Source organism: Aegilops tauschii, chromosome 5 (genome assembly GCF_002575655.3).
Source record: "Aegilops tauschii subsp. strangulata cultivar AL8/78 chromosome 5, Aet v6.0, whole genome shotgun sequence".
NCBI classification, from domain to species: Eukaryota; Viridiplantae; Streptophyta; class Magnoliopsida; order Poales; family Poaceae; genus Aegilops; species Aegilops tauschii.
Genome location: NC_053039.3, coordinates 198,143,828 through 198,160,717, shown reverse-complemented (window position 1 = coordinate 198,160,717; position 16,890 = coordinate 198,143,828).

The following is a 16,890-nucleotide window of genomic DNA, read 5'->3' as shown; positions in this document are numbered from 1 at the left end:
CCGCGACACCCCACCCGGCGTGGTGCTGACCAGGAACAAAGGATCCGTCCACATTGATCTTATAATCAGCCTCGGCCGGGGGTCGCCATCTCTCAGGGTTTCTTCGCTTTTTCGCCAACAAATCTAAATTATCTTGAAAAATAGAAGGATAGATAAAATTCCAATGGCCATTGGACATGATTCGATCCGACGTTGAATAATCAATAATTTCCCTATCTTTTTTACCATAAGTATTCATTTGATCTTGATCCTTGTGGAGTGAAAAAGACGCTATACTGGATCTGCACATACTTACTGACAATATCCATAAATGGCTTGTTTTTGGTAATCGGTGAAGATTACCATATTGATATTCGGGCGCATGGTAAACATCAGTACTCCAGTGCATTTCGTCGTCTGATTCAGCATAAATATGCTTTTGTACCCTTTCTTTAAAATGTAAAGTGGACGTTCCGGCACGAATCTCTGCAATTACTTGTTCGGATTTTACATATTGATCATTTTGCACTAGAATCAAGCTTTTTGAGGGAATATTCACACTATATAGAATATCTTGACTCTGAATAGTTACATGCAAGTCTATATAACATAGAAAAGTAGGCTGCCCATGACTGGTACGTGTGGGGTGAACCAAATTCTCATTGAATTTTATTTTTCCATTCGAAGGGGATCGTACAAGGTCAGCAGTACCCCCTGTGAATACTCCGCCAGTATGAAAAGTTCTTAATGTTAGTTGAGTCCCTGGCTCCCCAATTGATTGACCTGCAATAATACCTACGGCTTCTCCCAATTCGACCAGATCACTATGAGTAGGACTCCGGCCATAGCATAATTGACAGATCCAAGAAGTGCTTCGGCAAGTAAAGGGGGTTCTAATATATATTGGTTGTGCTCGAAATGGTAGTGCTCGAAAGGCAGTTATGAATCGATTGACTAATCCAATTCCAATATCTTGATTTCGCGCGGCAATGCATCGTGAACCGATATATATCGTCTGCTAATACACGACCAATTAGTGTTTGGACAAAAAGTTTTTCCGTCATCCCATTTTGAGGACTTACGGAAATACCTCGGATAGTACCACAATCTCTTCTACGCACAATAATATGTTGAACTACTTCAACAAGTCTACGTGTAAGATATCCAGCATCTGCTGTACGCACAGCAGTATCTACAACCCCTTTGCGGGCTCCGTAGCAGGAAATTATATATTCTGTCAAAGAAAGTCCCTCGCGTAAATTGCTTTGAATAGGTAAATCAATCATTTGTCCTTGAGGGTCCGACATTAATCCTCTCAACTGCTTTCCCGAAGATTTGAATATATTCGAGCACGCTGGACCTCGTCCGTCTTGCCACTTCTGTAGCCGCAAGTGGCAATTCTCCCTCTCTGAGTTTGTTCCTATTTGACCACCACAACCACCAAAAGGTAAACACGTGAAGCCGCTTTTTTACATCGAGGCCCCATAGATAATCCATCATCACATGCACGGACATAATGGTCTCCAGCTCCATGCGCTCCTTCTCCATGGCTAGGTCCCTCCACACTTCTTTCACTGACTTGCATTTTATGAAAAGATGTGCTCCATCCTCCTCTGCCTTGCCACAGAATAAGCATTTGGTGTCGGCGATTGGGATGCCCTTGCGTGCTACATTTGTGCGAAGAGCGAGAGAGTCATGTTTAATCCTCCAAGCAAACATTTGGATATTTTTTGGGCAAGGCATCTTCCAAATACGTTTCCATGAGTCATCCTTAGCGCTGTTCAGATCTCCAGGGTTTGAATCACTTCCCCCACCCCACCATTACGAGTATTCTGCTCGAGCTGACGCTGGAGTTTATATGCACTTTTTACGGAGTGCATCCCCTTGGTATCGTATTGCCATGCAATGAAATCCTGGACTCCTTCCCGCAGCGGTATCTGGAGGATATGTTTGATGTCATCCGCCCAGAAGGTGTCGCGCACCAGTTGCTTGCCCCACTGACCGGTATTTGGATCAATGAGATCGCAGACTCGCTCAAGAAGGGATTGCCCTTTGGGGGTCAGGACACGTCGCGACCAGGGCCGAGGTATCCACGGATCAGACCAGATTTTTACTTGAGTACCATCGCCAATCCTCCAAATATACCCCTCCCGGAACAGGTGTAGCCCATGAAGTAGGTTGCGCCAAGAGTAGGAGATACCATCTCTAGGAGCAGCATCAAGGATCTGACCGTTTGGGAAGTACCGAGCCTGCAATACCCTAGCAAAAAGAGAGAGTCCGGGTGTTGGATAAGTCTCCATATTTGCCTGGAAAGCAAAGCTATGTTAAAATCATTCATGTCTCGGAATCCCAATCCCCCCTGTGCTTTTGGCTTAGTAAGTGTTTTCCAGCCAATCTAATGTGTGGTATGCTCCTTGTCCTGTTGGCTCCACCAGTAATTTCCTACCAGCGAGCCGAGTTCCGCACAGAAAGATTTTGTCAAGTAAAAACAAGATATAGCAAAGGTGGGAATAGCCTGAGCAACCGCCGTGACCAAAGTTTCCTTGCCGGGGGGCCCTCGCGATGAACCTCTCCTTCCACCCATACACTCGTCCTGCCATCGCGCCCTTGACAAAGGCAAACGCTTTCCTTCTTGATTTACCAACATGAACGGGGAGGCCTAGATACTTCTCATTCCATGACTCGCTTTGAATTTGTAGGGCATCCTTCATAGTCGTTTTGATCGTAGCTCCGGTATTACGGCTAAACATGATCGCTGATTTCTCCAGGTTGATACATTGTCCCGAGCACTCCTCATAGATATCAAGTACCTGGCGCAGTTCTTGGGCCTCAACTTGTTTGGCTTTCAATAGAAGAATGGAGTCGTCCGCGAAGAGCAGGTGGGACACCACCGGTGCTTGCGGACAGATCTTAACCCCGGTTATCCTCCCCGACGCCTCCGCATCATGTAGAAGGGTTGACAATCCCTCCGCACAAATGACGAACAAGTACGACGAGGCTGGATCCCCTTGCCCGAGACCTCGGGAGGGAGTGAATTGTTCGGTTAGAGCGCCATTTACTTTGATCTGATACCTTACCGAACAAACACAGTTCATGACCAGATCGATCCATCGAGTGCCGAAACCCAGTTTACTCAACAATGCCCTCAAGAATTCCCACTCAACCCTATCATATGCTTTACTCATGTCCACTTTCACTGCTGCAATGCCTTCCTTCCCCTTCTTCTTGTTCAGTATGTAATGTGACACCTCATAAGCCAGAAGCACGTTGTCGGTTATCATCCGACCAGGGACAAAGGCGCTCTGCTCTGGTTCAACGAAATAATGTCCGGAAGCACAATTTTGAGGCGGTTGGCGATAACCTTGGAGACTAACTTGTAGACCACGTTGCAAAGGCTTATTGGCTGGAGATCCTTGATTCTATTGGGGTTCTTCACCTTGGGAATGAGGACTACAACCATGTCATTCCACCTAGGCGGCATGTCACCTCCATTCAGCACCGCAATCACCTCATCCACCACTTTATCCCCCATGAAGTGCCAATGCTTCTTGTAGACGACCGAGGGCATGCCGTCTGGACCCGGAGCCTTTAAATCACCAATGTGGTCGAGCGCCGCCTTCACCTCCTCCCGTGTTACCTCCGATTCCAGGATTGCCCGCATTGCAGGAGTCACACGAGGTTGAACCTTGTTGATAAGTTCCGGTAGGCGATTAACACCCGCAAAAGTGAATAGATCCTGAAAAAACGAACAGACATAGTTAGTCAGCTCCTCCCCTTCCTTCACCTCCGTGCCATCCTCCCTTCTTAGCTTTTTAATCCTATTAGCCTTCCTCTTTGCTGAAGCAACAACCATAAAGTATTTTGTGCTCTTATTTCCATCCCGTAACCAGTTGACATGAGAGTACTGTTTTGCTTTGGTGTTCTTCTTGCCCTCCAGCTCCTCAACAAGACATCTCAGTCGAGCTTCCTCCCTAATTTTTGCTTCCAAGACCACCACCTCCTTACTCCACTTCTTCATTCTCCCAGCCACATTATTCAATGTAGTGGCAACATCACCTCTATCCTTCAGACATCCCTCTTCCCAAGCTCCTTGAATCTCTGCACTACACCCCTCCTCCTGCAGCCACCAAGCTTCAAAACGGAACCCTTGATCGCCACCCCCTTCCTTTCTGGGCACACCTTGTGTGCTAAAAATTGCAAGTCGATGGTCGGAGTGTCGAGGGGCCCCATTGATCACATTGAAATCAGGGAGCCACTAGCACCATTGTGCGTTTGCCATTGCTTTGTCAAGGCGCTCACAAATATACATATCCACCACCCTGCTGTGATTTCTCCACGTGAACTTATCGCCTTCATAACCAATATCACATAAATCACATGCCTCCAGAGCCCCCCTAAAGTTATCCATGGACCGTTGGGGGCGGACCGCACCTCCTATCTTCTCATCCCCCGTTAGAATTCCATTGAAGTCTCCCAGGCACGACCAAGGCCGATTGGATTGGTGTTGCTGCCCAAGGATGCGCAACATCTTCCACGTTTCCACTTTCCGCTCCAATTCTGATTCGCCATTGTCGGTGGAAACGACACCTATGGGATCACGGGGAATCCCTTCTACGGTCAGCGGGCGCGGGGCTGTGGAAAGAACAGGTTTAAGGGATCAACACGGGAGATTTAACCAGGTTCGGGCCGCAAGTGATGCGTAACACCCTACTCCTGCTAGCTTGGGTTTATCTGGTGTTCTTGGACTAGCTACAAAGCGTGCCCGGTCCAAAAAGTCCGAATCCTCTCAGTATGCCGTGGGCCTCCTTTTATAGTCAAAAGGGGCTGCCACAGTGGCACACAGGAGGTGGAAAGTTGTACAGTGGTCGAGTTTATCACCTGACATCACAGGACAAAACGCATTAAATGCGCTACTTAGGTGTCCTCTTGCTTTATCGCGGGCGGTAACGAAGCCCGTCCCGTCTGTTGCCGCTTCGCCTCGGTCCAACGCGCGTCCAGGCTGACTAGGCGCGCAGCGCCACGCTGGCTGGCTGGCTGCTGAGTTGGCGTGGTGGCAGAGTCTTCACGAAGATCTGCATGCCACCACGTAGGTGCTTACTGAGTTGGCCTGGAAGCTGCACGTCGCCATGCAGGCGCTTGCCTTGTTGGCGGGTTGATCGCTGTGTTGGAACGGTGGTGGAGCCTTGGCAGGTGGGGGCCTGGCTGCGGCCCCGCATATGTCCCCGGCAAGGGCCTTGTCGGGGTCTCGTAGGTGTCCCCGGCAAGGGTCTTGCCGGGGGTCTCCGTCTTCTGGTCCTCATCTAACATTGTATGTTCTTGGTCTTCACAAAGATCTGCATGCCACCACGGAGGCGCCTCCCGGGCCTTGGTTCCAATGTGGTTGATGACGTCGGAACTCTCAGGCTCAAGGGCGGCGGCTCTGCTGGTGTTGGGCGAGTTTCCCCGGCAAGGCTCTTGCCGGGGCTGTGAAGGCCACCTCGGCAAGGGCCTCGCCGGGGGAGTTCCACCTCGCCCCTCAGCTCTTCATGCTTCTGGTCTTGAGCATGGCTCTGGTAATCTTTGCTTCTTCTGCCCCGCCAAGCGTGGCCACGGGCATGGGGCTGCGACTGCCCGCGCATAAGTAAAGGGTACAAAAAGGGACCCCTACTTTTGTACACCGACAGGAGCCCCCGGGCCTGAGCCACATATAAGCGCGGGGCGTTATTGGGCTAGGCCCAGAACGGTGCGCAGGCGCGCGCGCGGCGGAGTTTCTACTGCAGTAACTCCCTCACTCGTTGCGCTTCCCCACGACCAGCGTTGAATGCATGACGTGGGGGTCGTGCGTGGGGTGGTTGCTGCACGCATGCGCCACATCGTGGTAAAGAGGCGGTCTGTGCCTTCCCCATAAAAAGGAAAAACTGCAGGCGCACTGCTCATTTACCCCCTGCGCCTTTTCCAATCTCGGAACCGCCGTCCCCTCTTCTTCCTCAGGCGAAAGATTCGAAACTCTCGCCCCTGCTCGCCGCCGCCGCGCCCCCATTGCTCTTGATTCTTCGCCCTCTTCCAGCCGCCATGGCACCCAAAACCAGCAAGGGCAAGGGAGTGGCCAAGGACGCCGAGGAGAAGGAGGCGCTGGAGAGTGAGCTGGCGGTGCTGCGGACGCAGCACACCTATTTCCCCTCGAGGGTCGATGCGGTCCACCTCAGGGACTACTTCAAGCCCTTGTGTGGGAGGGCGACGACGGGGTACCCTGCCACGCATACCATCCCTGCCGATTTCGCCAAAGCCGGCCCAAATCGGTATCCCTTCTTCGTTGATTACTTTTCTTGCGGGCTCTGCCCCCTTTCTCTGATTTCTTCAACGACATCATGCACACCTACGACTTCCACCTCCTTGACTTCACGCCGCATGCCGTGGCGTGTATGGCTCTCTTCGCCCATCTCTGCGAGGGCTTTGCCGGAGTGCTCCCCAGCACGGCGCTCTTTCGCCACTACTTCTATCCTCGCATCCAGCTAGGGGATGCCATTTCTGGGAGCATCGCCTGGATCCCGAGGGCCGAGGAGAAGGGCACGTACCCGGGGGGGTGCCCAGAAGGAGAGGTGGGAGGAGTGGCGGGGCCGGTGGCTCTGGATCAAGGAGGAGGATCCGCAGGAGTTCTGTCAAGTTCGTCAGAGCGCGCCAACCCGCCGCAGGGACTGGAGTGACCTCGACGCCAACGAGAAGAAGCTCTCGATCGCCACCACTAGGATCCATCGCCTCACCATGACCGGGCTCACCCTCAAGATGATTGGGGTGGATTTCATCCATCGCTGAATCGCCACGTTGCACAACAAGCGCAGGCCGGCCTGGGACTTCAGGAATGCGACCGACGTCATGAGGCTCCGCCCTGGCTTGAAGCATAACTTCACGGTGATGGGGCATGCCCATTTTTGCCAGAGGCTCTTCCAGGTCAATGTGGGCGACGACGGCTGGGCTGAGAGGACCGGCAGGGCCGTGAAGTCCGGCAAGGCCGTCAATGGGCCCCTGTTTGGGTTGCCAGCAGGAGTGGTCCCGCTGAGCAACAACTCTCGCCAGTCCGCCATTATCTCTATGACGCCGGACTTCAACGCGCTCGGCCTCGACCCGGCCTGGGCTGAGCCACCAGTAGAGAAAGTGCAGGAGTTCTTCTACAACTTGTCGGAGAGCTATGTTCGCGACGAGCCGGAGCTCATCCGCGACACCACCAAGGAGGAGCTGGATTACATCGCCGCCAGGGCGGCGGAGGCAGCGCTTGCCAAGGAGGTCGGTAGCGCCAGTGCCGTGGAGGACGAGGCTGACGTGGCCGTGGAGGAGAAGGAGCTCGCCTAGTGGGCGGAGTCTACCGGGGAGGCCAACGGCGCCGGCCCTAGGTCCCCCCTTATCGAAGACGTGGGTGAGGAGTCACCCGAAGAGGAAGCCGAAGCGGACGACCCTCCGTCCGCGGGGAAGAAACGCGTCCTGCGGCGGGCCAGCTCCGGCGAGCCAGTCAGGCCCGGTAGGACCGCGCAGCGGCAACCGGCTCAGGAGCAGCTCGTGCGCCTGACGAGGGCGATGAAGGCCGCGGTAGCGATGAGGGCGGTGAAGGCCCGGTGGCGAAGAAGACGGCGACTGCCTCCTCCTCGTCCAAGCAACGCTGGACCCCATCCCCTTCTCCCTCTCCTCGGACAACACCCTGGAGGCCGAATTCGACCTCGGGTCTTTTAGCCCGAAGAGGAAGAGGAGGCCAGTGGAGGAGGAGGTGGAGAATGAGTAAGTATTTCATCCCGCATCATCTCATGTCCTTACGCCCGTGTTATCCTCATTTGATTTGATGTCGTCTTAACAGGGACATGGAGACGCTGGCCCAAAGGCTGTCGAAGGGCCAAGGCCTCGACGAGCGACAAGCCCCCGACGGGTACTTCGCGTACGCCGGTGTTGGTGGATAGCAGCCTGATGTCTATTACACAACCTTCTTCTTGTAGACGTTGTTGGGCCTCCAAGTGCAGAGGTTTGTAGGACAGTAGCAAATTTCCCTCAAGTGGATGACCTAAGGTTTATCAATCCGTGGGAGGTGTAGGATGAAGATGGTCTCTCTCAAACAACCCTGCAACCAAATAACAAAGAGTCTCTTGTGTCCCCAACACACCCAATACAATGGTAAATTGTATAGGTACACTAGTTCGGCGAAGAGATGGTGATACAAGTGCAATATGGATGGTAGATATAGGTTTTTGTAATCTGAAAATATAAAAACAGCAAGGTAACTAATGATAAAAGTGAGCGTAAATGGTATTGCAATGCTAGGAAACAAGGCCTAGGGTTCATACTTTCACTAGTGCAAGTTCTCTCAACAATAATAACATAATTGGATCACATAACTATCCCTCAACATGCAACAAAGAGTCACTCCAAAGCCACTAATAGCGGAGAACAAACGAAGAGATTATGGTAGGGTACGAAACCACCTCAAAGTTATTCTTTCGGATCGATCTATTCAAGAGTTCGTACTAGAATAACACCTTAAGACACATATCAACCAAAACCCTAATGTCACCTAGATACTCCAATGTCACCTCAAGTATCCGTGGGTATGATTATACGATATGCATCACACAATCTCAGATTCATCTATTCAACCAACACAAAGTACTTCGAAGAGTGCCCCAAAGTTTCTACCGGAGAGTCAAGACGAAAACGTGTGCCAACCCCTATGCATAGGTTCATGGGCGGAACCCGCAAGTTGATCACCAAAACATACATCAGGTGGATCACGTGATATCCCATTGTCACCACAGATAAGCACGGCAAGACATACATCAAGTGTTCTCAAATCCTTAAAGACTCAATCCGATAAGATAACTTCAAAGGGAAAACTCAATCCATTACAAGAGAGTAGAGGGGGGAGAAACATCATAAGATCCAGCTATAATAGCAAAGCTCGCGATACATCAAGATCGTACCACCTCAAGAACACGAGAGAGAGAGAGATCAAACACATAGCTACTGGTACATACCCTCAGCCCCGAGGGTGAACTACTCCCTCCTCGTCATGGAGAGCGCCGGGATGATGAAGATGGCCACCGGTGAGGGTTCCCCCCTCCGGCAGGGTGCCGGAACAGGGTCCCGATTGGTTTTTGGTGGCTACAGAGGCTTGCGGCGGCGGAACACCCGATCTATTCTGTTCCCCGAAGGTTTTAGGGTATATGGGAATATATAGGCGAAAGAAGTCGGTAAGGGAAGCCACGAGGGGCCCACGAGGGTGGAGGGCGCGCCCCCCTGCCTCGTGCTCTCCTCGTTGATCCCCTGACGTGCACTCCAAGTCTCCCGTATTGCTTTCTTTCCAAAAATAACTTTTCCGAAGGTTTCATTCTCTTTGGACTCCGTTTGATATTCCTTTTCTGCGAAACACTGAAACAAGGGAGAAAACAGAAACTGGCACTGGGCTCTGGGTCAATAGGTTAGTCCCAAAAGTAATATAAAAGTGCATAAAGCCCATTAAACATCCAAGATGGATAATATGATAGCATAAATACTTCATAAATTATAGATACGTTGGAGACGTATCAGCATCCCCAAGCTTAATTCCTGCTCGTCCTCGAGTAGGTAAATGATAAAAGAAATAATTTATGAAGTGTGAATGCTAGCAGGTGCATAAGTTTGATCAATGATAATTTCAATCACCTTTTCTAGCATCATTATATGTCATAACAGTAGCTCAACTCATAGAACTTTTCATGATCAAGTAACAAACTATTCACATGTTAAAGTATAGATCATAAACTTTCTTGAAAACTAACAAACCGTGTTATTAGTCATCAAACAATTACAATTCATTTTATTTTCAGGAGGAGTCTATGTCAGAGCTTTGATTCAGCAAACTTCACATACTCAACTATCATTTAGTCTTCCATGATTGCTACCACTCAAAGCATATTTTTAGAACAAATAGTATTCATCGAACATAGAGAAAGATAGGGGCTTAATGTTTCGCCTCCCATCCTTTTACCTCAAGGGTAATGTCAACCGTAATAATTCATGCTCAAATATATTTGAATGGCCATATATGCTTAGATCTTTCCATCACATGATGCTTGCCAACTAAAGAGTAGGTTGGAATGAGAAGGAATACTACTGACTCTTGCATAAAAGTAAAAGATAGGCCCTCCGCAGAGGGAAGCAGGGATTTGCAGAGGTGCCAGAGATCGAAGCAAAAAAAAAGATGAAAATAATTTTGAGAGGTATGCTTTCATTGTCAACATAACGACCAAGAGTTCCCAATATCTTCCATACTAGATACATTATAGGCGGTTCGCACGCAGAAAATTAAAGTTTTTACTCCCCCTCCACCAACATTCACACTCCACGGCTTGTCCGAAACAACGGGTGCCGTCCAACTATCAACTTTCCTGGGGGAGTTTTGTTTAAATTATTTGCGATTTTGTTTTTGATCTTTTGATCATAGGACTGGGCATCCTAGTTACCAGCCCTTTTCTCGTGAATGATGAGCGGAGTCCACTCATCGTGAGAATAACCCACCTAGCATGGAAGATACTGACAGCCCCTAGTCGCTACATGAGTGATTCGGGCATACAAAACAGATTATTATTTGAAGGTTTAGAGTTTGGCACATGCAAATTTACTTGGAACGACAGGTAAATACCGCATATAGGTAGATATGGTGGACACTCATGGAAGAAACTTGGTTCAAGGAACTTAGAACCAAGATTCTAAAAAGCAAGCACGACATGTTAGAGGATCCATAAGAATATAACTTCTATACAAATATACCCAAGCATAACTCATTATGTTGTCTTCCTTGTCCAACTTCAACTAATTTGCTCAGGTTTGAAAATAATTTATGGGGCTCACAATCATAGAAGATGTCCAAGATAGTATATTTATATGTGAAATCTCTCTTCCTTCAATATTCTTTCATGAATTGTTCAAGTGACCGATACAATGTTTGCTAACCTTCAAATTTTTTACCACATCTACTTCTTATATGTGAAGGCATTACTCCCCACGGGAAAGGCATATGAAACATATATAATTTCAGATTTATGACATTCAAATCATTCGACTATTTACTCATAGGATATAAGTGAAGCACACGAGTAAATGACAAACTACTCCAAAAAGATATAAAGTGAAGATCAATGAGTAGTTAAATAATTATGTAGCTATGTGAAGACTCTCTCTCATTTAAGAATTTCAGATATTGGTATTTTATTCAAACAGCAAGCAAAGCTAAAGAAAATAAAATGACGCTCCAAGCAAAACACATATCATGTGGTGAATAAAAATATAGCTCCAAGTAAAGTTACCGATGAACGAAGACGAAAGAGGGGATGCCATCCGGGGCATCCCCAAGCTTAAGCTCTTGGTTGTCCTTGAATATTACCTTGGGGTGCCTTGGGCATCCCCAAGCTTAGGCTCTTGCCACTCCTTATTCCATAGCCCATCGAATCTTTACCCAAAACTTGAAAACTTCACAACACAAAACTCAACAGAAAACTCGTAAGCTCCGTTGGTATAAGAAAATAAAACCACCACTTAGGTACTATTGTGAACTCATTCTAAATTCATATTGGTGTTATATCTACTGTATTCCAACTTATCTATGGTTCATACCCTCCGATACTACTCATAGATTCATCAAAATAAGCAAACAACACATAGAAAACAGAATCTGTCAAAAACAGAACAGTCTGTAGTAATCTGTAACTAACGCAAACTTCTGGAACTCAAAAAATTCCACCAAAATAGGACGACCTAGATAATTTTATTATTGATCTTCTGCAATTGGAATCAGTATTTTATCACGTTCTGGTGATTTTTAACAATTGGTTTCGTGAACAGAAAGTTTCTGGAATTTTCTGGAATTTTACTTGGCACAAACACTAATTAAAACATAAAACCACATCTAACCAGAGGCTAGATCAAATATTTATTACTAAACAGAACCAAAAAGCAAGAAACAAAAATAAAATTGGGTTGCCTCCCAACAAGCGCTAACGTTTAACGCCCCTAGCTAGGCATGATGATTTCAATGATGCTCATATAAAAGATAAGAATTGAAGCATAAAGAGAGCATCATGAAGAATATGACTAGCACATTTAAGTCTAACCCACTTCCTATGCATAGGTATTTTGTGAGCAAACAACTTATGGGAACAATAATCAATTTGCATAGGAAGGCAAAGCAAGCATAACTTCAAGATTTTCAACACATAGAGAGGAAACTTGATATTATTGCAACTCCTATAAGCATATATATTCCTCCCTCATAATAATTTTCAGTAGCATCATGAATGAATTCAACAATATAACCATCACATAAAGCATTCTTTTCATGATCTACTTGCATAAAAAATTTACTACTCTCCACATAAGTAAAATTCTTATCATTCGGAATAGTGGGAGTATCATAAGAGACTTGAATACTATAAATTGTTTCCACATTAAAAGAGTAATGTTCAGAAAAAGGGATGATGAGGACATCAATACCATTGTTACACCCACAGCCCCTACTACTACATATACTGGACCAATTACTAGAGCTCGCGCACGCTAATTAAATTATCAGGTACTTTCGTTTCTTGGTAATGATTCTAATGTTCATGAGAATATGATGCTGCCTAAATTGGATACATTTGTTTTGCTTACAAATGAAGGGCCTGGCATGGATAAGAGGGATGAACATTGGAGCAAGAACAAGCATGGAGTTGATGGCATGCGCAAGGGGAACAAGAACGGAGTTACAAGTGATGATTTCAGGACTTTGAAGCCACCATAATGAGTGCATGAAGCCTTGGACGAAATATACAAGATGCCACTTCATAAACTTCGTCCAGAGGCTATTCTAGGTGCTGCGTCACCTTATTATTGGGCCAGGCCCATGTAATTTCGAAATACTTAAGTATAGGCTGTTTTTAGAGTCCGTATGTGTGAGGAAACAAGAGTTAGGGTTGGTTTCGGACCCCCTCCCTCAAGGGCCACAAAATTCCCTCCTCTTCCTCCATATATACAACTCTTAGGGCGTCGTTTAGACTTTGGGTTTTGTTTAGATCAAAAGTTCGCCATAGTTGCAACTTCGCGTACTTCGTTTGTGTTCAACGACCAGACAAAGGCGTCACAGAACCCCACCTTGATCAATAAAGCTTTCCTCTTATATTCGCAACATCCCGATTGCAATCTTAGTTTCTTGCTTGTTCTTTGTTTGCCTGCAGGAAACAGACCTTCGTGGTCAGGTTGATCGTGCTCCGGCGTGGTCAATAATCTCTCGGAGTTGGTTTAGCGATTGCTAAGGTGCGACGTCCTCGCACGTTCGTAGTCGGATCGTCAAAGTCGAATTCCTCCAAAACGATAGCCACCATCTCATCGAAAGACGGGACACCTTTGCCTCTATCAAGTGGTATCAGAGCTCCAGGTTGCTCGGTGAGATTTTACAGTTTTTTCGTAGTTTAGACCGAGTCTGTTCTTCATACCTATAGTCCACGAAAAAGCCAAAAAAATTAGGGGTAGTTCATCTTATCCGAACCAATCTGAGCCTTTGCATAATCTTTTCTGTATTTGCTTTGTTGAATTTGAGGTCGCATCGTCGTGTCAAGTTGCTGGTCCTAGCGTCTAGTACTTTAGAGTTTCGAGTTCTATTCACAAGTTGTCACGCCGCCGCCGCACCATCGTCATCACCGCTGCCATATACCACCATTGTCATCACCGCTGCCATCTACCACCATTGCTTATCCACCACCGCTCTGAATCCGTATCCATATACCACCACCAATCCGTATCCATATACCACCACCGATCCGTATCCATATACCACCATTGCTGCCATATCCTACCACCATATATCCACCACCAATCCGAGTTCTTTTCATATTAGGTTTGTTTTCGAGATCCATCTATTTTCTATTTCGTGTTTCCTTGCCTGAGTAGGTATCGAAAAAAAAGAGTCTGGAGACCCCCGAGCAGTTTTTAGGCCAAAATTTCGGCGACCAAAAATATTTTTTCCCTATCTTATTTTTAGGCTTTTCTGAGTTTTTTTGAGACACTCGCCATCATAGTGATTTGTTGTCGCACTTTTTCGTCGTCGCTGCCCTGATTTCCGAAAAAATAGTCAAATTTTTTTTGTACCCATCCTGTCAGTTTGACCTGGGAAGAGTTTTGAGACACTCGCCATTATAGTGATTTTTCGCAAAAAAAGAGGAACGCAAAAAAAGAGGAAAAAAAGTGCAAAAAAAAGTGAAAAAAAGAAAAAAAATCAGAGTGTGCTCCTCCCTTGTTTACGTGCAGCGCCGTGATTTTGTTAGTGTTCTAGGCTCGCGTCTCTAGTACGGTTTAGCCTAGGACCAGCACAGTACCGTCGTTGAGCGTTTATTCAACTTTGCATCTCTGAATTGATTATTGCTGACCCTTTTTGCTACCATATTATAAGCCTTCCCAGCTCCACATACATCTACATCGTGCGTTTGACTCTCCCTGGTAATCGCTCTATCCAAGCTTTGAGAGTTTTGACTACATCGGTTGCCGATCACCGCCTGCTGCTGGGTAAGAACTGGTAAGAATTTGAGATTTGCTTGACGGATTTGTGACACCCACCACCACCACTTGATGCGGAGCATCCTACGGTCATCCCCATGGACCTACCATCGTCTCATCAAGAGCCCCATGGACCTATGACACGAGCACGAGCTAGAGCTCTTGAGAACGAGGTGACTTCCTTCCTTAGTGATATCACATATGATCCACTCGAGACATGGCTACTACCTAAGTCCGATATGCTATGCATGATTAGGTGTCAAGAGGAGCCTCCCGAGGATGCACGTGAAGACGGACAAGCCGCCAAGTTCACGGATGAAGAGAACCAACGGAAACGGGCAAGTTCACCTTCCAGGCCCCGGACATCCAGCCAAGTCCCCGGACATCCGGCCCCTGGAGCAACCACAGCAGCAGCAGCCCAGACGGCCAAGCCTACAGGGCCCGGACATCCGGCGTCCAGCCCGGACATCCGGCCCCAGCCCGGAAATCCGGCCAAAAGCCCGGACATCCGGCGCCACGCTACAGAACATCCAGAAGTTTTGCCCTCCAGCCCGGACATCCGGCCCCCCACCCCGGACATCCGGCCCCTCCTGAAGCCCCGGACATCCGGCCCTTCGGCCGGGCATCCGGCCACCCCTGTCTGCGCACAGTAAGGGCCGAGGCGGTGTACCCCTTCGACCCCCTAGACTATATATACTCCTTCTCCTCCATCTTTCTAGGGTTAGCAAAGGATTAGCTCATTTAGAGATAGAGCTTTGCTCATCCATATCGGATCTACTCCACGAGAGAGACCGCGGCCCCTCTACGGAGACGATCCACCTTGGATTCAAGACCTCCTCACGGAGAAGACCCCCATTAAGACCTCCTCACGGAGAAGAACCGGTTACCCTTTGTATCGTCCTTTGTTGACTTTGGATCTTGTATCTTACCTTTGTGTTCATCGATCTAGTGCATGTGTGATCTATTCTTGTTGGTTGAGTGATTCCCCTCGTGTTCCTCTCGTGTTTCCCCTCGTGTTCATCACGTTCCTCGTAGGGATCCGCTCCTTTCGTGAAAGATCGGCCATCTAGGGTTCCACCCTACATCACCACTTGTTAGTAGTCTGTAGGATCATATTCTTGTGTGTTTCTATTGCTGCTAACCATGCCAGGATCACAAGCCGACGAGATTGATTGGGAGAACTTAACGAATAAGGAGCTTCATGATAAGTTTCAGCAAATGATGACTGAACAGGTGCAAGATGTGCTGAACAATTTTGAAGAGGCCATGGAGAAGATAACTAGCCTTGAGAAGACGTTCGAAACAAAGCTCGATAACATATTTAATGAACCGCTTGTGCGTCTTCCACCACCAGCTGCACCTGCCGCACCTCTGCCACAACAACAACAACTACCTCCACGTCGCGAAACAGCCCTCTTCCGAGCGAGCCGTGTCCTTCTTCAGCCTGGCCAAACTGTTGGTGCTGCTGTTGATACTTCTGTGGCTCCTGCAGCTGATGCGGAGGATGATTATGCGGGAGATTATGAGGATGAGGTTGATCAAAATCAGAACTACGTGCAACCACCAGCACCACAACCACCAGGTCGTCCACATGCAAATAATGGCAATGGTAGGGCTCTCCCTCAGGCAGGAGATCATGACCATCTCCCTAAACTGAAATTGAATATTCCACCATTTGAGGGTCGCTATGTTCCTGATATATATCTTACTTGGGAGTTAGAAACTGAACAACGATTTACATGTTTACAATATCCTGAGGAGAGACGTGTTCCTGCTGCTGTTTGTGCTTTCACTAGCTTTGCATGTGTTTGGTGGTCTGAACATTGTAGATTATATCCTATTCCAGCTACTTGGGCTGCTTTGAAAACTGCTATGCGTACTCGTTGGGTTCCACCATATTACCAACATGAATTAATTCAAAAATTGCAGCGTTTAAGACAAGGAAAAAATTATGTAGAAGAATATTATCAGGAATTACAAACTGGCATGATTAGATGTGGTATTGTTGAGGAGAATGAAGCTATGCTTGCACGTTTTATGGGTGGATTAAATAGAGAGATTCAGACCATTCTAGAGTATAAGGAGTATAATAATATCACTCGTTTATTCCATCTTGCTTGTAAAGCTGAACGTGAAGTGCAGGATCGACAGGCATGGCGCGAACTAACTTTTCTGCAGGTCGACCTTCATCATGGACACCACGTGCATCCTCTACTTCCACTGCACCATCACCTCCATCAGGTGCCACCTCCAGCCGTGATACAAGAAAGCAGGCACAACCACCACACTCTGCCAAGAGCACACCTGCCGGGCCTGCGCAGAGCTCTTCTTCTTCCATGGCGTCAACAGGGCACACAAGTGATATTATTTGTCGTCGTTGTAAGGGAAGAG